At 40.1% G+C, this 26,427-nt stretch overlaps 1 protein-coding gene across 2 annotated transcripts in view; it reads right to left on the bottom strand.

Annotated features, from left to right (window-relative positions):
• Nucleotides 1-26,427, bottom strand: part of OstDelta (oligosaccharide transferase delta subunit) — a 272,441-nt gene that overhangs the window by 12,015 nt on the left and 233,999 nt on the right. The gene's annotated exons all lie outside the window — the stretch shown is intronic.

Raw genomic sequence — 26,427 nt, 5'->3', positions numbered from 1 at the left:
TCCCTCAACTGCCATATTACTGCCTTTGCATTCAAATCACCCATCACTATAACCCAGTCTCCGTCATCAAAACTACTAGCACACTCACTCAGCTGCTCCCACAACACTTGGCTCTCATGATCTTTCTTCTCATGCCCAGGTGCATATGCGCCAATAATCACCCATCTCTCTCCATCCACTTTCAGTTTTACCCATATCAATCTAGAGTCTACTTTATTTTTGTCGCTGTTCCCACGTTAGGGAGGTAGTGCAAGGAAACAGACGAAAGAATGGCCCAACCCACCCACATACACATGTATATCTATACACATCCACACTCAGACATATACATGTACATAATTCATACAGTCTCGCCCTTATACATTCCCGTTGCCACCACTCACCACACATGAAATAACAACCCCCTCTCCTTGCATGTGTGCGAGGTAGCGCTAGGAAAAGACAACAAAGGCCGCATTCGTTCACACACAGTCTCTAGCTGTCATGTAATAATGCACCGATACCACAGCTCCCTTTCCACATCCAGGCCCCACAGAACTTTCCATGGTTCACCACAGATGCTTCACATGCTCTGGTTCAATCCATTGACAGCACGTCGACCCTGATATACCACATCGTTGCAATTCACTCTAACCTTGCACGCCTTTACCTTGAAGGTTCTGCATGTTCAGGCCCCGATCAATTAAAATTTTTTTCACGCCATCTTTCCACCTCCAATTTGGTCTCTCACTTCTCATTCCTCCACCTCTGACACATATATCCTTTGTCAATCTTCCTCACTCATTCTCTCCATGTGACCAAACCATTTCAAAAAAACACCCTCTTCTGCTCTCTCAACCACACTCTTTTTATTAACACACTCTCACTTATCCTTTCATTATTACTTACTCGATCAAACCACCTCACACCACATACTGTCCTGAAACATCTCATTTCCAGCACATCCACCCTCCTCCGCACAACTCTATTTATAGCCCACGCCTCACAACCATATAACATTGTCAGAACCACTATTCTTCAAACAAACCCACCTTTTGCTTTCTAAAAATGTTCTCAACCCACACATTTTTCCACAACAGCTCCCTGAACCTTTCGCCCCCTTCCCCATTGTATGATTCACTTCTGCTTCCATGGTTCCATCCGCTGCCAAATCACTCCCTGATATCTAAAACACTTCACTTCCTCCAGTTTCTCCATTCAAATTTACCTCCCAATTGATTTGACCCTCAACCCTACTGTACCTAATAACCTTGCTCTTATTCACATTTACTCTCGGCTTTTCTTCATTCGCATACTTTACCGAACTCAGTTACCAGCTTTGGCAGTTTCTCACCCAAATCAGCCACCAGCACAGTATCATCAGCGAACAACAACTGACTCACTTCCCCAAGCTCTCTCATCCACAACAGACTGCGTACTTGCCCCTCTTTCCAAAACTCTTGCATTCACCTCCCTAACAACCCCATCCATAAACAAATTAAACATCCCCTGCCACAAACCAACATTCACTGGGAACCAATCACTTTCCTCTCTTCATACACATAAACATGCCTTACATCCATAATAAAAAGTTTTTCCCTGCTTCTAGCAACTTACCTCACACACCATATACTCTTAATACCTTCCACTGAGCATCTCTATCAACTCTACATACAAATCCATTTATTTTCTAAGTACTTTTCACATACATTCTTCAAAGCAAACACCTGGTCCACACATGCTCTACCACTTCTGAAACCATACTATTCTTCCCAATCTGATGCTCTGTACATGCCTTGACACTCTCAATCAATACCCTCCCATATAATTTCCCAGGAATAATCAACAAACTTATGACTGTAATTTGAACACCCACGTTCATCCCCTTTGCCTTTGTACAATGGCACCATGCTTGCATTCTGCCATCCTCAGGCACTTCACCATAAACCATACATACAGTGAATATCCTTACCAAACCAGTCAACAACAACAGTCACCCCCCTTTTTTAATAAATTCCACTGCAATACCATCCAAGCTGAGAGTAAATATGAATAAGGGCAAAGTTATTAGGTTCAATGGGGTTGAGGGACAAGTAAATTAGGAGGTAAGTTTGAGTGGAGAAAAATGGAGGAAGTGAAGTGTTTTAGATATCTGGAGTGGATTTAGCAGCGGAGGGAACCATGGAAGTGGAAGTGAGTCACAGGGTGGGAAGGGGGCGAAGGTTCTGGGAGCATTAAAGAACGTGTGGAAGGCGAGAAAATTATCTTGGAGAGCAAAAATGGGTATGTTTGAAGGAATAGTGGTTCCAACAATGTTATATTGGTTGTGCGGCATGGGCTATAGATAGGGTTGTGCGGAGCCGGGGTGGATTTGTTGGAAGTAAAATGTTTCAGGACAATATGTGGTGTGAGGTGAAAGGCTTGCAAGGAATAGAGTGAACTGGAATGATGTTGTTTATTACCGGGGTTGAAGTGTTGTCAGTGGACTGAACCAGGGCATGTGAAACATATGGGATAAACCAGGGAAAAGTCTGTGGGGCCTGGATATGGATCGGGAGCTGTGGTTTTGGTGCATTAAACAGGACAGCTAGAGACGGTGTGAACGAATGTGGCCTTTTTTGTCTGTTTTCCTGGCGCTGCCTCATTGAAGCAGGGGATAGCGATGCTGTTTTCCTGTGGGGTGGGTAGCAACAGAATGGATAAAGGTAAGCAAGTATGAATATGTACATGTATATGTATGTAATGTCTGCTTATGTGTATGAATATGTTGATGTTTATGTATATGTTATGTTTATGTGCATATGTGGGCATTATCACAACCCTGCTTAACCTAATAACCTTGCTCTTATTCACATTTACTCAACTTTCTCCTTTCACACACATTGTTCTAAGTTGGTGACTGGGTTTGCAAAAGTGTGTGAAAGAAAGTTGAGAGTAAATGTGGATAAGAGTAAGGTAATTAGGTTCAACAGTTAGTTCAGAAGTTGGGCGATTCTTTTGTCTGTTTCCTTGCTTTACCTTGCTAATGCGGGAGACAGCGACTAAAGTATATAAAAAATATATATGTATTATTATTATACACAATCGCTGTTTCCTACATCAGTGAGGTAGTGCCAGGAAACTGGCGAAGAATGGCCCATCCACTCATTTACACATATGTACATAAATGCCCACATACGCACATACACATAACATATACATACATACAAATATCAACATATACAGACATTACATACATCCACATGTACATATTCATACTTGCTTACTTTTTATCCATTCCTGTCTATTGCTACCCCGCCCCACAGGAAAACAGCATCGCTATCCCCTGCTTCAGTGAGGCAGCACCAGGAAAACAGACAAAAAAGGCCACATTCGGTCACACCAGTCTCGAGCTGTCATGTTTAATGCACAAAAACCACAGCTCCCTTTCATATCCAGGCCCCACAGACTTTTCCCTGGTTTATCCCATATGTTTCACATGCCCTGGTTCAGTCCACTGACAACACTTCAACCCCGGTATACCCACATCATTCCAGTTCACTCTATTCCTTGTATGGCTCTCACCCTCCTAAATTTCAGGCCCCAGTTGCTTAAAATCTTTTTCACGCCATCTTTCCACCTCCAATTTGGTCTCCTGCTTCCCCTTGTTCTTCCACCTCTGACATATATCCTCTTTGTCAACCCTTCCTCACTCATTCTCTCCATATGTCCGAACCATTTTAATACATCCTCTTCTGCTCTCTCAACTACACTCTTTTTATTACCACACATCTCTCTAACACTTTCATTACTTACTCGATCAAACCACCTTATACCATAAATTGACCCCAAACATTTAATTTTCACACATCCACCCTCCTCCATACATCCCCACCTATAGCCCATGCCTCACAACCATATAACATTGTCAGAACCACTATTCCTTCAAACATATCCATTTTTTGCTCTGAGATAACTTTTCACTGTTCCCAGAACCTTTGCCACTTCCCTACCAGTGACTCCTTTTGCTTCTGTCTATTTGCTGCAAAGTCCACTCCCAGATATCTAAAACACTTCACTTCCTCCAATTTTCTCCATTCAACTTACTTCTGAACTAACTTGTCTTTCAACCCTGCTCAACCTAATAACCTTACTCTTATCCACATTTACTCTCAACTTTCTTTCACACATTTTTGCAAACCTGGTCACCAACTTGGAAAAGTGTGTGTAAAAGGAGAAAGTTGAGTAAGTGTAAATAAGAGCAAGGTTGTTAGGTTAAGCAGGGTTGTGGTTTGCAAAGTACACAAGTAGCAAGTGTACATAACATGCAGATAAAAACACGAAATGGAAAATACTTGGTGTCAAGACTTTCATATGATTACATTGTCAGGACTGACCACAGAAAGAGAAGGAATACGAGTATGATATACTAGCCGCCACTGGGCAGGACTGGCAAATGAATTAAGAAACACGAGAGGATTAGAGCACAGATCACCTTTGATGACCCCACCTCTCTCAAGTTACAAACTCAGTAATAACTTATGTTTTGGGAAGTATTTATAACTTTTTCCTTGTAAAGTTATCTAATTTACATAATTTTTTTTTTCATATTAATGTTACTGTATTTAAGAACAAGTCAACAATATTTCTATCCATAAATGAGTTATTGTCGGTGATAATCCTAAACATGCTCAGTCAATCTACTCTATCTTGACCATACTAAACTGTTTATGTTAACCTTTTCAGTCTGACTAATGTACACATAAATATTCTGAGAAGTTACAGAATTTCTGATAAGACTTTTGTTCACTGTATTATTATTGCTGAAGACTACATTAATGAGAAATATTTCGGCAAGACAAGAAAATTAAGCCAGTGTCTCATATAAGGTAATACTAACAAAATTTTGTTCACAAATGGTTCTTCTGGTTGGTACTAAAAAAGCTTTCTAGCAAGATTACAGCTGAATCAAGAAAAATTTTTTGAGATGTGTAATTTTATAACCAATGTCAAAGATATCGCAGAGTTCATCAGCAATGAATTCTGGAGTTCATATGGAAAATGCTCAAGGAAACATTGAAGAAAGCACAGAATGTTCCATCTTACTGTAATGAGAATAGCAGTACGTGAATATATGAACAGACACTTGTGGGTTTACGATATATTCTAAATTTTAGGTTATTTTCATATCTTTGAATATTACAGTAAGAGTGTCAATGTAATGTCTGTCTCATTTTCAGGAGTGAACTTAATTATTGAGTCCTCCAAACAATTCAAACTGTTAAGAAATTTTTTTTCATCTTTATCAGCAGGACACAAAGAATATCATCAACGTACCTGTACCATATAATATCACCAAGAAAGATGTCATAAAGTGTCTTGTTTTAAAAAAATTCAAGATATAAATTGAATAATTTATATCTGGAAAGCCGCAGGAGGATTTTCCATATGCATAACACACCACTGTTTGAAGAAACTATCAGTGAACTGAGCCTTACAATCTTTAAAACATAATTCCATTGACTCTGAGTTGGTACCTTTAGGTAGGGTTTCCTGGCCTTTTGAGTTTCAATCAAACCATATATGCAAGTCAAAGGAGGACTCAAAGAAAATTTCCTTATTAATTCATCACTGTCTTAAGCAACTCTTATAATTCTTGTTAAAGTTGCTGTTTACTATTTCTGTGACATCACTTCTGAGAGGAAAACATGTACTTTTATCCTCAAATAAACCATACATTTATCTAAATAATCATCTTAATTTCAAATCACAAGTCAAAAGCCATGTGATCTTGATTGAAGGTGATTATTTATCAGAAGATACAAGTACATATTCTAAAATGTACGATTTATCAGAGAATAGATGTACATATTCCCCTAAGGTATGGGAGAAAGAATTCCCCCTCTGTACTACCTGCATATCATAGGAGGTAACTAAAGGGAGCTGAACCCTCCCCTCCTTATATTTCAATTTCTAGAAGAGGAAACAGGAGTCAAGCAGGAAGTGCTTATCCTCCTTGAAGGCTCAAGGGTAAAGGGGAAGAATGGTTTGGAAACATCTTAGAAGTAAAGTCAGGGGTTGGTGAGAGGAAAAGAGCTAAGAAGGAGTAGCACTACTCTCAAATCAGGAATTGTGGGAGTGTGACAAAGTGTAAAACTGAGAGTGGATGGTGAGAAATGGGTGATTGATGGTGCTTATGCAACTGGCCATAAAAAAAAAAAAAAATGTGAGGCAAGTGTTTAGGGAGCAGCTGAGTGAGTGTGTCAGGAATTTGGTGCACAAAACCAGGGGTATTAATGACAGGCGATTTACATGCTAAGGTGAGTAATGTGGCAAGTAGAGGGTATAATTGGTGCACAAGGGGTATTTAGTGTTGTGAATAGAAATGGTGAGAGCTTGTAGATTTGTGTGCTGAAAAAAGACTGGTGATTGGGAACACCTGGTTTAAAAAGAAAGATATAGACAAATATTACATATGTGAGTAGGAGAGATGGTAAACAGGTATTATTAAATTACATATTAACTGATAGGCATGTAAAAGAGACTTTTAGATGTAAAAATGAGAGAGATGTGGATGTGGAGATTTTAAGGTTTTTAAAAGATAAGAGAGAATGTTGGGAAGAAGAGAGTGGTGAGTGAGCTATGAAAGAAGACACGATAGAAATACTGGATGGACTAGTGTGAATAGCAAAAGGTGAGAGCAAATGAAGTGAGGGGAGTGTGAGAGTAATGGGATGTATTTAGGGAAGCAGTGATGGTATTGTGCAGAGATGAATGTGGCATGAGGAAAGTGTGGGAGGAGAGCAGATTAGAAAGGGTAGTGAGTGGTGGGATGAAGAAGAAAAGTTGCTAGTGAAAGAGAAAAGAGGCATTTGGACACTGCTTAAAAAGAGAGGAATGCAGGTCAAGAGGAAGGTGCAAGGGATGAAAAAGAGGGCAAATGAGAGCTGGGGTGAGAGAGTATCATAAAACTTTAGGTAGGAAAAAATATGTTATGTTTTGAAAGGAGGTAAATAACGTGCAAAAGACAAGAGAACAAATGAGAACAACAGTAAAGGGGGAGCTTGACAAACAGGTAGTGATGGGGTGAGGCGATGGAGTGAGTATTGGGGCAAGGGGTAAGTAATATCAGGTAGTAATGGGATGGAGGAGGAGATGGAGTGAGTATTTTGTCAATCTTTCCTCACTCACTCTCTCCATGTGACCAAACCACTTCAATACACCCTCTTCTGCTCTCTCAACTACACTCTTTTTATTACCACACATCTCTCTAACATTTCATTACTTATCGATTAAACCACCTCACATCACATATTGTCCTCAAAACATCTCATTTCCAACACATCCACCCTCCCCCTCACAACCCTATCCATAGCTCACGCCTTGCAACCATGTACATTGTTGGAACCACTATTCCTTCAACATACCCAGTTTTGCTTTCCGAGATAAATGTTCTCGCGTTCCACACATTTTTCAACGCTCCCAGAACTTTCACCCCCTCCCCCACCCTGTGACTCACTTCTGCTTTCATGGTTTCCCCCCCCCCCCCCCCCACCACACCCCCCCCTAACGGGGGGATGTGATCGGGTGTGGGGGGGTGGGGGGGGGTTCCATCACTGCCAAATCCACTCCCAGATATCTAAAACACTTCACTTCCTCCAGTTTTTCTCCATTCAAATTTACCTCCCAATTGATTTGACCCTCAACCCTACTGTACCTAATAACCTTGCTCTTATTCACATTTACTCTCGGCTTTCTTCTTTCGCATACTTTACCGAACTCAGTTACCAGCTTTGGCAGTTTCTCACCCAAATCAGCCACCAGCACAGTATCATCAGCGAACAACAACTGACTCACTTCCCAAGCTCTCTCATCCACAACAGACTGCGTACTTGCCCCTCTTTCCAAAACTCTTGCATTCACCTCCCTAACAACCCCATCCATAAACAAATTAAACAACCATGGAGACATTACACACCCCTCCCGCAATTCGACATTCACTGGGAGCCAATCACTCTCCTCTCTTCCTACTCGTACACATGCCTTACATCCATAATAAAAAGTTTTCCCTGCTTCTAGCAACTTACCTCACACACCATATACTCTTAATACCTTCCACTGAGCATCTCTATCAACTCTACATACAAATCCATTTATTTTCTAAGTACTTTTCACATACATTCTTCAAAGCAAACACCTGGTCCACACATGCTCTACCACTTCTGAAACCATACTATTCTTCCCCAATCTGATGCTCTGTACATGCCTTGACACTCTCAATCAATACCCTCCCATATAATTTCCCAGGAATAATCAACAAACTTATGACTGTAATTTGAACACCCACGTTCATCCCCTTTGCCTTTGTACAATGGCACCATGCTTGCATTCTGCCAATCCTCAGGCACTTCACCATAAACCATACATACAGTGAATATCCTTACCAACCAGTCAACAACAACAGTCACCCCCCCTTTTTTAATAAATTCCACTGCAATACCATCCAAAGCTGAGAGTAAATATGAATAAGGGCAAAGTTATTAGGTTCAATGGGGTTGAGGGACAAGTAAATTAGGAGGTAAGTTTGAGTGGAGAAAAACTGGAGGAAGTGAAGTGTTTTAGATATCTGGGAGTGGATTTAGCAGCGGAGGGAACCATGGAAGTGGAAGTGAGTCACAGGGTGGGGAAGGGGGCGAAGGTTCTGGGAGCATTAAAGAACGTGTGGAAGGCGAGAACATTATCTTGGAGAGCAAAAATGGGTATGTTTGAAGGAATAGTGGTTCCAACAATGTTATATGGTTGTGAGGCATGGGCTATAGATAGGGTTGTGCGGAGCGGGGTGGATTTGTTGGAAGTAAAATGTTTCAGGACAATATGTGGTGTGAGGTGAAAGGCTTGCAAGGAATAGAGTGAACTGGAATGATGTGGTATACCGGGGTTGAAGTGTTGTCAGTGGACTGAACCAGGGCATGTGAAACATATGGGATAAACCAGGGAAAAGTCTGTGGGGCCTGGATATGGATCGGGAGCTGTGGTTTTGGTGCATTAAACAGGACAGCTAGAGACGGTGTGAACGAATGTGGCCTTTTTTGTCTGTTTTCCTGGCGCTGCCTCATTGAAGCAGGGGATAGCGATGCTGTTTTCCTGTGGGGTGGGGTAGCAACAGGAATGGATAAAGGTAAGCAAGTATGAATATGTACATGTATATGTATGTAATGTCTGCTTATGTGTATGAATATGTTGATGTTTATGTATATGTTATGTTTATGTGCATATGTGGGCATTATCACAACCCTGCTTAACCTAATAACCTTGCTCTTATTCACATTTACTCAACTTTCTCCTTTCACACACATTTTTCTAAGTTGGTGACTGGGTTTGCAAAAGTGTGTGAAAGAAAGTTGAGAGTAAATGTGGATAAGAGTAAGGTAATTAGGTTCAACAGTTAGTTCAGAAGTTGGGCGATTCTTTTGTCTGTTTCCTTGCTTTACCTTGCTAATGCGGGAGACAGCGACTAAGTATAATAAAAAATATATATATGTATTATTATTATACACAATCGCTGTTTCCTACATCAGTGAGGTAGTGCCAGGAAACAGGCGAAGAATGGCCCATCCACTCATTTACACATATGTACATAAATGCCCACATACGCACATACACATAACATATACATACATACAAATATCAACATATACAGACATTACATACATCCACATGTACATATTCATACTTGCTTACTTTTATCCATTCCTGTTGCTACCCCGCCCCACAGGAAAACAGCATCGCTATCCCCTGCTTCAGTGAGGCAGCACCAGGAAAACAGACAAAAAAGGCCACATTCGGTCACACCCAGTCTCTAGCTGTCATGTTTAATGCACCAAAACCACAGCTCCCTATCCATATCCAGGCCCCACAGACTTTTCCCTGGTTTATCCCATATGTTTCACATGCCCTGGTTCAGTCCACTGACAACACTTCAACCCCGGTATACCACATCATTCCAGTTCACTCTATTCCTTGTATGGCTCTCACCCTCCTAAATGTTCAGGCCCCAGTTGCTTAAAATCTTTTTCACGCCATCTTTCCACCTCCAATTTGGTCTCCTGCTTCCCCTTGTTCCTTCCACCTCTGACATATATCCTCTTTGTCAACCCTTCCTCACTCATTCTCTCCATATGTCCGAACCATTTTAATACATCCTCTTCTGCTCTCTCAACTACAGTCTTTTTTTTACCACACATCTCTCTTAACCATTCATTACTTACTCGATCAAACCACCTTATACCATAAATTGACCCCAAACATTTAATTTTCAACACATCCACCCTCCTCCATACATCCCCACCTATAGCCCATGCCTCACAACCATATAATATAGTTGGAAGTACTATTCCTTCAAACATATCCATTTTTGCTCTGAGATAACTTTTCACTGTTCCCAGAACCTTTGCCACTTCCCTTACCTGTGACTCATTTCTGCTTCCATGGTTCTATTTGCTGCAAAGTCCACTCCCAGATATCTAAAACACTTCACTTCCTCCAATTTTTCTCCATTCAAACTTACTTCTGAACTAACTTGTCTTTCAACCCTGCTCAACCTAATAACCTTACTCTTATCCACATTTACTCTCAACTTTCTTTCACACATTTTTGCAAACCTGGTCACCAACTTGGAAAAGTGTGTGTAAAAGGAGAAAGTTGAGTAAGTGTAAATAAGAGCAAGGTTGTTAGGTTAAGCAGGGTTGTGGTTTGCAAAGTACACAAGTAGCAAGTGTACATAACATGCAGATAAAAACACGAAATGGAAAATACTTGGTGTCAAGCACTTTCATATGATTACACTGTCAGGACTGACCACAGAAAGAGAAGGAATACGAGTATGATATACTAGCCGCCACTGGGCAGGACTGGCAAATGAATTAAGAAACACGAGAGGATTAGAGCACAGATCACCTTTGATGACCCCACCTCTCTCAAGTTACAAACTCAGTATAACTTATGTTTTGGGAAGTATTTATAACTTTTTCCCTTGTAAAGTTATCTAATTTACATAATTTTTTTTTCATATTAATGTTACTGTATTTAAGAACAAGTCAACAATATTTCTATCCATAAATGAGTTATTGTCGGTGATAATCTTAACACTGCTCCAGTCAATTTACTATATTCTTGACCATACCTAAAACTTTTTATGTTAACCTTATCAGTCTGACTAATGTACACATAAATATTCTGAGAAGTTACAGAATTTCTGATAAGACTTTTGTTCACTGTATTATTATTGCTGAAGACTACATTAATGAGAAATATTTCGGCAAGACAAGAAAATTAAGCAAGGTCTCATAATAAGGTAATACTAACAAAATTTTGTTCACAAATGGTTCTTCTGGTTGGTACTAAAAAGGCTTTCTAGCAAGATTACAAGCTGAATCAAGGAAATTTTTGAGATAGTGTAATTTATAACCAATGTCAAAGATATCGCAGAGTTCATCAGCAATGAATTCTGGAGTTCTTATGTGAAAATGCTCAAGGAAACATTGAAGAAAGCACAGAATGTTCCATCTTACTGTAATGAGAATAGCAGTAGTGAATATATGAACAGACACTTGTGGGTTTACGATATATTCTAAATTTTAGGTTATTTTCATATCTTTGAATATTACAGTAAGAGTGTCAATGTAATGTCTGTCTCATTTTCAGGAGTGAACTTAATTATTGAGTCCTCCAAACAATTCAAACTGTTAAGAAATTTTTTTTCATCTTTATCAGCAGGACACAAAGAATATCATCAACGTACCTGTACCATATAATATCACCAAGAAAGATGTCATAAAGTGTCTTGTTTTAAAAAAATTCAAGATATAAATTGAATAATTTATATCTGGAAAGCCGCAGGAGGATTTTCCATATGCATAACACACCACTGTTTGAAGAAACTATCAGTGAACTGAGCCTTACAATCTTTAAAACATAATTCCATTGACTCTGAGTTGGTACCTTTAGGTAGGGTTTCCTGGCCTTTTGAGTTTCAATCAAACCATATATGCAAGTCAAAGGAGGACTCAAAGAAAATTTCCTTATTAATTCATCACTGTCTTTAAGCAACTCTTATAATTCTTGTTAAAGTTGCTGTTTACTATTTCTGTGACATCACTTCTGAGAGGAAAACATGTACTTTTATCCTCAAATAAACCATACATTTTATCTAAATAATCATCTTTATTTAAAATCACAAGTCAAAAGCCATAGTGATCTTGATTGAAGGTGATTATTTATCAGAAGATACAAGTACATATTCTAAAATGTACGATTTATCAGAGAATAGATGTACATATTCCCCTAAGGTATGGGAGAAAGAATTCCCCCTCTGTACTACCTGCATATCATAGGAGGTAACTAAAGGGAGCTGGAAACCCTCCCCTCCTTATATTTCAATTTCTAGAAGAGGAAACAGGAGTCAAGCAGGAAGTGCTTATCCTCCTTGAAGGCTCAAGGGTAAAGGGGAAGAATGGTTTGGAAACATCTTAGAAGTAAAGTCAGGGGTTGGTGAGAGGAAAAGAGCTAAGGAAGGAGTAGCACTACTCTCAAATCAGGAATTGTGGGAGTGTGACAAAGTGTAAAACTGAGAGTGGATGGTGAGAAATGGGTGATTGATGGTGCTTATGCAACTGGCCATAAAAAAAAAAAAAAAAATGTGAGGCAAGTGTTTAGGGAGCAGCTGAGTGAGTGTGTCAGGAATTTGGTGCACAAAACCAGGGGTATTAATGACAGGCGATTTACATGCTAAGGTGAGTAATGTGGCAGTAGAGGGTATAATTGGTGCACAAGGGGTATTTAGTGTTGTGAATAGAAATGGTGAGAGCTTGTAGATTTGTGTGCTGAAAAAAGACTGGTGATTGGGAACACCTGGTTTAAAAAGAAAGATATAGACAAATATACATATGTGAGTAGGAGAGATGGTAAACAGGTATTATTAAATTACATATTAACTGATAGGCATGTAAAAGAGACTTTTAGATGTAAATGTGAGAGATGTGGATGTGGAGATTTTAAGGTTTTTAAAAGATAAGAGAGAATGTTGGGAAGAAGAGAGTGGTGAGTGAGCTATGAAAGAAGACACGAAGAAATACCTGGAGAGAATGAGTGTAGAATAGCAAAAGGTGAGAGCAAATGAAGTGAGGGGAGTGTGAGAGTAATGGGATGTATTTAGGGAAGCAGTGATGGTATGTGCAAGAGATGAATGTGGCATGAGAAAGGTGGGAGGAGAGCAGATTAGAAAGGGTAGTGAGTGGTGGGATGAAGAAGAAAAGTTGCTAGTGAAAGAGAAAAGAGGCATTTGGACACTGCTTAAAAAGAGAGGAATGCAGGTCAAGAGGAAGGTGCAAGGGATGAAAAAGAGGGCAAATGAGAGCTGGGGTGAGAGAGTATCATAAAACTTTAGGTAGGAAAAAATATGTTTTGAAAGGAGGTAAATAACGTGCAAAAGACAAGAGAACAAATGAGAACAACAGTAAAGGGGGACGTGATAACAGGTAGTGATGGGGTGAGGCGATGGAGTGAGTATTGGGCAAGGGGTAAGTAATATCAGGTAGTAATGGGATGAGGAGGAGATGGAGTGAGTATTTTGTCAATCTTTCCTCACTCACTCTCTCCATGTGACCAAACCACTTCAATACACCCTCTTCTGCTCTCTCAACTACACTCTTTTTATTACCACACATCTCTCTAACACTTTCATTACTTACTCGATTAAACCACCTCACATCACATATTGTCCTCAAACATCTCATTTCCAACACATCCACCCTCCCCCTCACAACCCTATCCATAGCTCACGCCTTGCAACCATGTAACATTGTTGGAACCACTATTCCTTCAACATACCCAGTTTTGCTTTCCGAGATAATGTTCTCGCGTTCCACACATTTTTCAACGCTCCCAGAACTTTCACCCCCTCCCCCACCCTGTGACTCACTTCTGCTTTCATGGTTCCATCCACTGCCAAATCCACTCCCAGATATCTAAAACACCTCACTTCCTCCAATTTTCTCCATTCAAACTTACCTCCCAATTGACTTGTCCCTCAACCCTACTGTATCTAAGAACCTTGCTCTTATTCACATCTACTCTAAGCTTTCTTCTTTCACACACTTTACCAAACTCAGTCACCAGCTTCTGCAGTTTCTCACCCGAATCAGCCACCAGCGCTGTATCATCAGCGAACAGCAAATGACTCACTTCCCAAGCCCTCTCATCCACAACATACTGCATACTTGCCCCTCTCTCCAAAACTCTTGCATTCACCTCTCTAACAACTGCATCCATAAACAAATTAAACAACCATGGAGACATCACGCACCCCTGCCGCAAACTGACATTCAGAGATTAAATCACTTTCCTCTCTTTCTACTTGTACACATGCCTTACATCCTCGATAAAACTTTTCACTGCTTCTAGCAACTTGCCTCCCACACCATATATTCCTAATACCTTCCACAGAGCATCTCTATCAACTCTTATCATATGCCTTCTCCAGATCCATAAATTCTACTTACAAATCCATTTGTTTTTCTAAGTATTTCTCACATACATTCTTCAAAGCAAACACCTGATCCACACATCCTCTACCACTTCGGAAACCACACTGCTCTTCCCCAATCTGATGTTCTGTACATACCTTCACCTTCTCAATCAATACCCTCCCATACAATTTCCCAGAATACTCAACAAACTTATACCTCTGTAATTTGAACACCCACATTTATCTCCTTTGCCTTTGTACAATGGTAGTATGCATGCATTCTGCAATACCATCTTTCTACTTGTACACATGCCTTACATCCTCGATAAAACTTTTCACTGCTTCTAGCGACTTGCCTCCCACACCATATATTCCTAACACCTTCCACAGAGCATCTCCATCAACTCTTATCATATGCCTTCTCCAGATCCATAAATTCTACTTACAAATCCATTTGTTTTTCTAAGTATTTCTCACATACATTCTTCAAAGCAAACACCTGATCCACACATCCTCTCCCACTTCGGAAACCACACTGCTCTTCCCCAATCTGTACATGCCTTCACCTTCTCAATCAATACCCTCCCATACAATTTCCCAGGAAAACTCAACAAACTTATACCTCTGTAATTTGAACACCCACATTTATCTCCTTTGCCTTTGTACAATGGTACTATGCATGCATTCCGCCAATCCTCAGGCACTTCACCATGAGCCATACATACATTGAATATCCTCACCAACCAGTCAACGATACAGTCATCCCCTTTTTTAATAAATTTCACTGCAATACCATTCAAACCCACCACCTTGCTGGCTTTCATCCCCTGCAAAGCTTTCACTGCCTCTTCTCTGTTTACCAAATCATTCTCCCTAACCCTCTCACTTCGCACACCACCTCAACCAATACACCCTAAATGTGTCACTCTATAATCTAACACATTCAACAAACCTTCAAAATACTCACTTCATCTCCTTCTCGCATCACCACTACTTGTTAATACCTCCCCATTAGCCCACCTTCACCGATGATCCCATTTGTTTTCTAGTCTTATGCACTTTATTTACCTCCTTCCAAAACATCTTTTTATTCTCCCTAAAATTTAATGATACTCTCTCACTGCAACTCTCATTTGCCCTCTTTTTCACCTCTTGCACCTTTCTCTTGACCTCCTGCCTCTTTCTTTTATATACCTCTGCACTTTTCTCTTGACCTCCTGCCTCTTTCTTTTATAATCTCCTAGTCATTTGCACTATTTCCCTGCAAAAATCATCTAAATGCCTCTCTCTTCCCTTTCACTAATAATCTTACTTCTTCATCCCACCACTCACTACCTGTTCTAATCTGCCCACCTCCCACGCTTCTCATGTCACAAGCAACTTTTGCGCAAGCCATCACTGTTTCCCTAAATATATCCCATTCCTCCTCCACTCCCCTTACGTCCTTTCCTCTCACCTTTTTCCATTATGCACACAGTCTCTCCTGGTACTTCCTCACACATGTCTCCTTCTCAAGCTCACTTACTCTCACCACTCTCTTCACCCCCAACATTCTCTCTTCTTTTCTGAAAACCTCTACAAATTTTCACCTTCACCTCCACAAGATAATGATAAGACATCCCTCCAGTTGCACCTCTCAGCACATTAACATCCAAAAGTTTCTTTCACGTGCCTATCAATGAACACGTAATCCAATAACACTCTCTGGCCATCTCTCATACTTACATACGTATACATATGTATATCTCTTTTTTTAAACCAGGTATTCCCAATCACCAGTCCTTTTTCAGCACACAAATCTACAAACTCTTCACCATTTCCATTTACAACACTGAACACCCCATGTACACCAATTATTCCCTCAACTGCCACATTAATCACCTTTGCATTCAAATCGCCCATCATTATAACCCAGTCTCGTGCATCAAAACTGCTAACACACTCACTCACCTGCTCCCAAAACACTTGCCTCTCATGATCTTTCTTCTCATGCCCAGGTGCATAGGCCCAAATAATCACCCATCTCTCTCCATCCACTTTCAGTTTTACCCATATCAATCTAGAGTTTACTTTCTTGCACACTATCACATACTCCCACAACTCCTGTTTCAGGAGTAGTGCTACTCTTTCCTTTGCTCTTGTCCTCTCATTAACCCCTGACATTATTCCTGGGAAATTGTATGGGAGGGTATTGACTGAGAGGGTCAAGGCATGTACAGAGCACCAGATTGGGGAGGAGCAGTGTGGTTTCAGAGGTGCTAGAGGATGTGTTGATCAAATATTTGCTTTGAAGAATGTATGTGAGAAATACTTAGAAAAGCAAATGGATTTGTACGTAGCATTTATGCATCTAGAGAAGGCATTTGATAGAGATGATAGAGGTGCACTGTGGAAGGTATTAAGAGTGTATGGTGTGGAAGGTAAGCTGCTAAAAGGAGTGAAAAGTTTTTATCAAGGATGTAAGGCATGTGTATGAGTAGGAAGAGAGGAAAGTGAGAGGTTCCCAGTGAATGTTGGTATGCAGCAGGGGTGTGTGATGTCTCCATGGTTGTTTAATTTGTTTATGGATGGGGTTGTTAGGAAGGTGAATGCAAGAGTTTTGTAGAGAGGGGCAAGTATGCAGTCTGTTGTGGACGGGAGGGTTTGGGAAGCGAGTCAGTAGTTGTTCGCTGATGCTACAGCACTGGTGGCTGATTCGGGTAAGAAACTGCAGAAGTTGGTGACTGAATTTGGTAAAGTGTGCAAAAGAAGAAAGCTGAGAGTAAATGGGAATAAGAGCAACGTTATTAGTTTCAGTAGGGTTGAGGGTCAAGTAAATTGGGAGGTAAGTTTGAATGGAGAAAAACTGGAGGAAGTGAAGGGTTTTAGATATCTGGGAGTGGATTTGGCAGCGGATGGAACTGTGGAAGCAGAAATGAGTCACATGGTGGGGGAGGGGGCAAAGGTTCTGGGAGCATTGAGAATGTGTGGAAGGCGAGAACGTTTTATCTCGGAGAACAAAAATGGGTATGTTTGAAGGAACAGTGGTTCCAACAATGTTATAGGGTTGTGAGGTATGGGCGATATATAGGGTTGAGCAGAGGAGGGTGGATGAGTTAGAAATGAGATGTTTGAGGACAATATGTGGTGTGATTTGGTTTGATCGAGTAAGTAATGAAAAGTTAAGACAGACGTGTGGTAATAAAAAGAATGTGGTTGAGAGAGCAGAAGAGGGTGTATTGAAATGGTTTGGTCATATGGAGAGAATGAGTGTGGAAAGACTGAGAAAGAGGATATATGTGTCAGAGGTGGAGGGAATGAGGAGAAGTGGGAGACCAAACTGGAGGTGGAAGGATGGAATGAAAAAGATTTTGAGTGATCGGGGCTTGAACATACAAGAGCGTGAAAGGCGTGCAAGGGATAGAGTGAATTTGAACGATGTGGTATACCGGGGTCGACGTGCTGTCAATGGATTGAACCAGGGCATGTGAAGCGTTTGGGGTAAACCATGGAAAGTTTTGTGGGGCCTGGATGCGGAAAGGGAGCTGCGGTTTTAGTGCATTACACATGACAGCTAGAGACTGAGTGTGAACAAATGTGGCCTTTGTTGTCGTTTCATGGAGGTACCTCGCGCCCATGCATGGGGGAGTGGGGTGTCATTTCATGTGTGGCGGGGTGGCAGCAGGAATGGATGAAGGCAGCATGTATGAATATATACAAGTGTATATAGGTATATGTCTGTGTATGTATATGTATGTAAACGTTGAAATGCATAGGTATGTGTATGTGCGTGTGTCTGCGTTTATGCATATACATGTGTATGTGGGTGGTTTGGGCCATTCTTTCATCTGTTTCCTTACGGTACCTCTCTAACATGGGAGACAGCGTGAAAGTATAATAAAATAAAAAATAATATATATTTGTTAACACATATTTGCCATTTCAGGTTCTAGCAAGGTAAAAGTTCCAAAACAGATGACTTAGCCTTAGAGGTAAAGCTCCTCACTTGGCCCCCTATCTATTCCTTCTTTTGGAAAAGTAAAATTGTAGTGGCGGATTTCCAGCCCCTGGCTCCTGCTCCTTTTAGTCATCTTCTACAACATGCAGGGAATATGTGGAAGTATTCTTTCTCCCCTATCCCTAGGGATAATATTTTACATATATTCCAATGGAAAAGTGTCAGCCACAATATAAACGCCATGCTAGGAAGTGGAAACAAGCACTTATTTGTGAGGTTACATTTTTTTCTCATGCAAAATTCCAATTTCCTATGAAGTTGAAAAACTGTATAAATTAAATGAAAATTCCTAAGACAGACAATTTGTTTATCATCCACAGCATACAAGGATATGCAATATCATAGGTATGACAACTAAATAATCAATATACTGGATTGTGACCTGCATGCACACAAGGGGGATTGTGAGGCCTGAAAATAATCAGGTTTTTAATAGATAAAAAATCAGTTGGAGACATGATACAATGCAACATAAATCAATGTAAAAAGCAATACTGAAAATACTAATGTCCATGCTCATGCTCGAAGCTTTATTATCGATTCTTGTCTATTCCACTTTACTGCCATTACTCCCTTTCACATTCCCTACTAAGATGATGAATTAAGATGGGCAGTCTTCAAACATAATCAAATTGCACTGGAAGATCGTATAAATGCCTTTACTTGAGACAATTTGCAGACTGAATAAATAATTTAGTGCAATACAGTGGAAAATCTAAATTCAATGTTTCCCATGTTTCCTGTACAATCAAGAAAAGTTTGTTCAATCTCCAATACATTCTATCCTCTGTTAAAAAACTACAGTTTGGTGCATAATGATATGGCATACGTGGGAAGCAGAATAATTCAAAGATTAATCCATTACAGTCCTAACAACCATGTTAAAAAGGGTGATAATCTTTACGAATCTACATGGAATCCTTTGCTAAAACTACAATTTGTTCTTAATCAAATGAAACTGTCCTGATAACCTTAGAATCAATCCCAACAATACTATACCCCAACATCTATCCTACTTTGATCTATGTGATATGTTAAATCTTAATTTCTAGTAAAAATCTAAAATAATTTTATTAGTGTGATACTAAGTAGCTTTTGGGCACAATACTCTACTTCTGGTTCATAAATTATCAATATCACCTTGTGCTTGAAACTTAATTAACTTCTTGACTTTCCACAAGCGAAATATGTAGTTTAACCCATTCAACTGTCTATAAAGCATTTATGCAATGTTTTTTCATCCCACACATTAGTGTCCACTATGTGAGACATTCTTCTTGAAATCTAACACACCATATGGGCTGGTACTCACTGTCTTTCCAGGAGGTGCTGCCACCAACTAGGGATAATTCACATTATACCTATGTGGACTAAGTCACAGAATGCCTTATTACAATAAATTGAAGAAAGGTGGTATGGCTTGAAAAACAAAATTTGAGGAAATATTTCTGTAATACCATATAATGGGGTATTTATGATTCAAATGCTTACTACCATGCAAAGTAATGACAATAGTGTAAAAAAAAGTGTTCAGATTCTTGTAGTGGCTACAACTTCATCTACTGTATAATCCTGAACTGTTAAGACCCAGAAACTTGTTTTAGCAGTGGAGCAGGGGGAAAAAATGAATATCAACAACAAATGTAACAAAAATACTTCAGAAAATAAAAATAAGCAAAATGGAGATTGACTACATAAAACTATGACCATACTGATACATTAAGTGAACTGCTGACAATGGTGGCATTACACAGACTAGCTATTAAGCTTGTACCCTCTGCAATATGGTTGTTGTGCTGTATTACACCGTCCATCAGTATATAATGTATATTTGGACTGCCTTTTTGTGGTTATGCTGCAAGAGACAAGTCACTTTCATCAAGGTTGTATCATCCGTGTACAATCTTGTCAAAGAATTTCTCACACCAAAGACATTCATCCTCTCCATGCTACTGATTGTAGTGGTCATATTTGCTCACTGTTTTGATCAGTGAAATTGTGCCAGCATCAGATGAACATTGGCCCCCATTTGCTCACATTCCCTCTCTAGCTGTCATGTATAATGTACCAAAATGCAACAAAATCACTTCATAAGAATAAGTTGTTGTAATATTCTCTATTTCGTGTTTCAATATTAAAGAGCAATTACTTCTGGGCAAATGCATGTAAAAACAATGTATGACTACAACCAGTAACACAGTGATAATTTGTACTGTACACATGACAAAAAATTATCCAAACATTTTTGAGAGAAACAGTATGGCACCTTGGACAAGGGATTTTGAGAAGCCCATTGGTCTGGCCTTACATTGGTAGCCCTGCTTTCATTATATTGTAATACATTAATTGCTAATGACATTTCCTGTCATAATAAATGTTATACCGATTTCATACTTTAATGAAAATACTGTAATCATTTGGAAATTTGCTTCCCATTCATGCTTAGCAATTCTTCCAAGATGACATGAGCTGTAATGATCATTATGAAATTCAGTGGATACTTTTTTACTGTGTATATGTAAATGTCGCATAACTAAATGAATTTTCAATAAATATTAAAGTTGATATACCCAGCTATGCTATTTTATGGCCCCAGAAAAAAAATGCCAGAAATGAAGGGAATTAGGAGAATGGGGGTGAACAATTTGGAGATGGAAGGATTTTGAACAATTGGGGCCTGGTCGTGCAGGAGGGTGAAAGGCATGCACAGGATGAAGTGAATTGGAATGATGTATACTGGGGTTGACATCCTATTAATGTACTAAACCAGTGCATGTGAAATAATCGGGATATACCATGGAAAGGTCTGTGGGGCCTGACTGTGGATGGGGAGCTGTGGCTTTGGTGCATTACACATGACAACTAGAGAATGGGTGAGAGCAGATGTGGGCTTTCTTTATCAGTTCCTGGTGCTGCCTTGCTAATGTGGAAAATGGCAATCAAGTATGAAATGTATATATGTATATTTTCGTACCTGATCATCGTTTCCCGCACCAGGAAACAAATGAAGACACACACATCCATACATTATCTTTGATTTATCATACTTAATTGCCGTCTCCTGCGTCAGTGAGGTTGCGCAAGGAAACAGACGAGGAATGGCCCAACCCACCCACATACACATGTATACACATAAATGCACATATACATTTTTTTTTTTTTTCCAAAAGAAGGAACAGAGAAGGGGGCCAGGTGAGGATATTCCCTCAAAGGCCCAGTCCTCTGTTCTTAGCGCTACCTCGCTAATGCGGGAAATGGCGAATAGTATGAAAAAAAAAAAAAAAAAAAAAACATTTCAACATATACATAGACATATATACACATGTACATATTCATACTTGCTGACTTCATCCATTCCTGTTGCCACCCTGCCACATATGAAATAGCAACCCCCCCCCCCCCCCCCCCCCCCCAACCACCACCAGCAGGGTAATGCCAGGAAAAGAAAAAATAAAGTCCACATTTGCTCACACTCAGTCTCTAGCTGTCATATGTAATGCTCCCTTTCCACATCCAGCCTCACAGAACCTTTCCCTGGTTTACCCCAGATACTTCACATGCCCTGGTTCAATCCATTGACAGCACATTGACCCCAATACACCACATCGTTCCAATTCACTCTATTCCTTGCACTCCTTTCATCCTCCTGTATATTCAGGCACCAATCACTCAAAATCTTTTAATTTATTCAAATTTATTATACATAATCACCGTTTCCAGCATCAGTGAGGTAGCGACAGGAGACAGACGAAGAACGGCCCATCCACTCATACAAACATATATATATATAAATACCCACATACGAATACATACCAAAATATACATACATATACATACACACACGCAGACATTGCATATGTATACACATATCCATACTTGCTTGCCTTCGTCCATTCCTGGCACTACCCCCACCCTACAGGAAAACAGCATCGCTGTCCCCTACTTCAGAAGTAGCACTACTCCTTCCTTAGCTCTTGTCCTCTCACCAACCTCTGACTTTACTCCCAGATACATACACACACATGTACATAGTCATACCTGCTCGCCTTCATCCATTCCCGACACCGCCCCACCTCACAGGAAACACCACAAATGCATGAAAGAAAAGAAAAAGATTAATGTGCACATTCTCTTTCCCTCACCACACCTAATCACCAGTTGTCGGCCCCTTCATCACTGAGGTAGCACCAGGAAACAGATGAAGAAAGGCCACATCTGCTCAAACTCATTCCCCATCTGTCATGTGTAATGAACTGAAAACACAACCCCCTGTACACATCCAGGCTCCAAACAACTTTCCATGGTTTACCCCAGACGTTTTACATGCCCAAGTTCAGGACATTGACAGCTAGTGGACCCCGTATACCATGTTGTAATTCACTCTATTCCATACAAGCCTTTCACCCTCCTGCATTTTCAGGCCCCAGTCGCTTAAGATCCATCATTCCATCTCCAATTTGGTCTCCTGGCTGTCTTTGTTCCCTCCATTTCTGACACATATAACCTCTTTGTCAACCTTTCCTATCTCATTTTCTCTATTTGTTCAAACCATTTCAACACACCTTATCCTGCTCTCTCAACCACACTCTTTTCATTCCAAACATCTCTCTTACCCTTTCATTGCTTAATCTAACAACCTCATACCACATATTATCCTCAAACACTGAATTTCCAACACATCCACCCTCCTCCATACATCCCTATCTATAGCCCATGCCTTGCAACCACATAATATTGTTGGAACTAGTATTCCTTCAAACATACCCACTTTTGCCCTCAAAGATGAAGTTCTCTCTTTCCACACAATCTTCAATGTTCTCAGAACCTTCATTCCCTCCCTTCTGCTTCCATGATTCTATCCACTGCCAACTCCACTCCCAGATATCTACAATGTTTCACTTTCTCCAATTTTTCTCTATTGAAACTCACATCCTAATTAACTTGTCCCTCAACGTTGCTGAACCTAAACCTTGCTTTTTTTTCACGTTTACTCTTAACTTTCTCCTTTCACACACTTCCAAACTCAGTCAGCAACTTCTACAGTTTATTTGAATCAGCCACCAGTACTGTTTCATCAGTGAACAACAACTGACTCACTTTTCAGGCCCTCTCATCCCCAACAGACTGCATACTTGCCAACTTCTGAGCTTCTCAAAAACATGGTCGATGAAATTTAACTCATTCTTGTGGAAAGGAATGAAGATGGATGACAATAAAAGAAAGCCTTGATAAGACGATACGCTAGCAGGAAACAGACTACACAAATCTGTATATGAAACATTCTTTGAGGTAAGCATTAAACATTAGAATTATCAAGGAGATAAATCATGTGCTAGTTAATAAATAAAAACATCCTGTTTATGTTGGGAGGGTATTGATTGAGAGGGTGAAGGCATGTACAGAGCATCAGATTGGGGAAGAGCAGTGTGGTTTCAGAAGTGGTAGAGGATGTGTGGATCAGGTGTTTGCTTTGAAGAATGTATGAGAGAAATACTTAGAAAAGCAAATGGATTTGTATGTAGCATTTACGGATCTGGAGAAGGCATATGATAGAGTTGATAGAGATGCTCTGTGGAAGGTATTAAGAATATATGGTGTGGGAGGCAAGTTGTTAGAAGCAGTGAAAAGTTTTTATCGAGGATGTAAGGCATGTGTACGTGTAGGAAGAGAGGAAAGTGATTGGTTCTCAGTGAATGTAGGTTTGCGGCAGGGGTGTGTGATGTCTCCATGGTTGTTTAATTTGTTTATGGATGGGGTTGTTAGGGAGGTAAATGCAAGAGTTTTGGAAAGAGGGGCAAGTATGAAGTCTGTTGGGGATGAGAGAGCTTGGGAAGTGAGTCAGTTGTTGTTCGCTGATGATACAGCGCTGGTGGCTGATTCATGTGAGAAACTGCAGAAGCTGGTGACTGAGTTTGGTAAAGTGTGTGAAAGAAGAAAGTTAAGAGTAAATGTGAATAAGAGCAAGGTTATTAGGTACAGTAGGGTTGGGGGTCAATTCAGTTGGGAGGTGAGTTTGAATGGAGAAAAACTGGAGGAAGTGAAGTGTTTTAGATATCTGGGAGTGGATCTGGCAGCGGATGGAACCATGGAAGCGGAAGTGGATCATAGGGTGGGGGAGGGGGCGAAAATTCTGGGAGCCTTGAAGAATGTGTGGAAGTCGAGAACATTATCTCGGAAAGCAAAAATGGGTATGTTTGAAGGAATAGTGGTTCCAACAATGTTGTATGGTTGCGAGGCGTGGACTATGGATAGAGTTGTGCGCAGGAGGATGGATGTGCTGGAAATGAGATGTTTGAGGACAATGTGTGGTGTGAGGTGGTTTGATCGAGTAAGTAACGTAAGGGTAAGAGAGATGTGTGGAAATAAAAAGAGTGTGGTTGAGAGAGCAGAAGAGGGTGTTTTGAAATGGTTTGGTCACATGGAGAGAATGAGTGAGGAAAGATTGACCAAGAGGATATATGTGTCGGAGGTGGAGGGAACAAGGAGAAGAGGGAGACCAAATTGGAGGTGGAAAGATGGAGTGAAAAAGATTTTGTGTGATCGGGGCCTGAACATGCAGGAGGGTGAAAGGAGGGCAAAGAATAGAGTGAATTGGAGCGATGTGGTATACCGGGGTTGACGTGCTGTCAGGGGATTGAATCAAGGCATGTGTATGGGGGTGGGTTAGGCCATTTCTTTCGTCTGTTTCCTTGCGCTACCTCGCAAACGCGGGAGACAGCGACAAAAAAAAAAAAAAAAAAAAAAAAAAAAAAAAAAAATCGTTTATGTATATGGACACTGAAATGTTTAGTATACTATTCACTACTGTAAATAGTATACCTAAATTAAATTACACTGGTCAACAAAGGTTTTGTCCTATGGAAAACAAATCAGTTTCTAATGTATTTTTGCACCCTGAATCCATGCACATTTTCAAAATTTCTGTATCACCCATAGTATTTTTGTTCCAGCATATTCACATATCATTACGTACAGTATATATATGTACCAGTGCTCTATGGAGTATATGAAACAAAAAGTTTAACTAATGCAGTTATTTCCATTGTTTGTGAAGTGCAATAGCTTTTTGAAAGCACAACCCTCAATAAATGAGTCACCAGGGGCCTGCAGAAACATGACTGGGAATGTTTGGACATTCAAACAGTGCCCAGTCATGAGTAGTAGTTCTCTGTCAGTTGCAAGCTAGAACTCAGTATGTTTGTTGACAGACTGTGCTTTTGTGTATTCAAGTATTATGCTGATACCCTATCCACCATTATAATGCTGAGAAATTGTGTAAATAATATGAATTCTTTCTGCTGCATCTGTGGTGAATTGACATTCATATTGTAAAACATTCTTTCACACCTCTAATTAAAATATCATATGAGCATTACTTTGGTTGCAAAGTGGGTGACCAGGATAAAAGTTTGGCTTCCATATCTGTTTTGTCACAAGTATCAGGCATCTCACAGCATGGGCAAAAGGTTCATGCCTTAAGCCTTTTGCAATTCCTAGGGCTTGGAGAGAACCCAAAGATCACACTTCAGGTTGTTGCTTCTGCATGACTAAATGGTATAACACCAAAATCCAAGCATATTGCTGAGGCCAGTACCTCACAGTCAGAAATTACCTGTGTCAGAACCTCCAAGAAACATGACACTGAGTGACGGTGGGTCTTGTAATGAAAAAGTAGACCAAGTAGGGGACAATATGAATTTAACATTTGAAGCAAGCCATTCTTCAAGTGAACTACATTTGCTGAGTCAAGGAGATCTAATGACCTCATCTGCTATTCAAATTTGTCAAAGAAGCAAGCTGGACTTTTGGATTCCAGGTTCAAGGGGTGGAATATTTTCCAGTGTAACTAAAGTTTGTTTGTATCGGACTGCAATGTCGTTTTCAAAGAATTTTTCTCCCTTGAAGAGGGTCTGGTGTTTTGCAATGACATTCGTTCTGTTATGGATGC

The sequence above is a fragment of the Panulirus ornatus genome, chromosome 68 (genome assembly GCF_036320965.1).
Source record: "Panulirus ornatus isolate Po-2019 chromosome 68, ASM3632096v1, whole genome shotgun sequence".
NCBI classification, from domain to species: Eukaryota; Metazoa; Arthropoda; class Malacostraca; order Decapoda; family Palinuridae; genus Panulirus; species Panulirus ornatus.
Note: the sequence above shows the minus strand (reverse complement) of the source record. Positions and strands in the feature narration are given on the sequence as shown.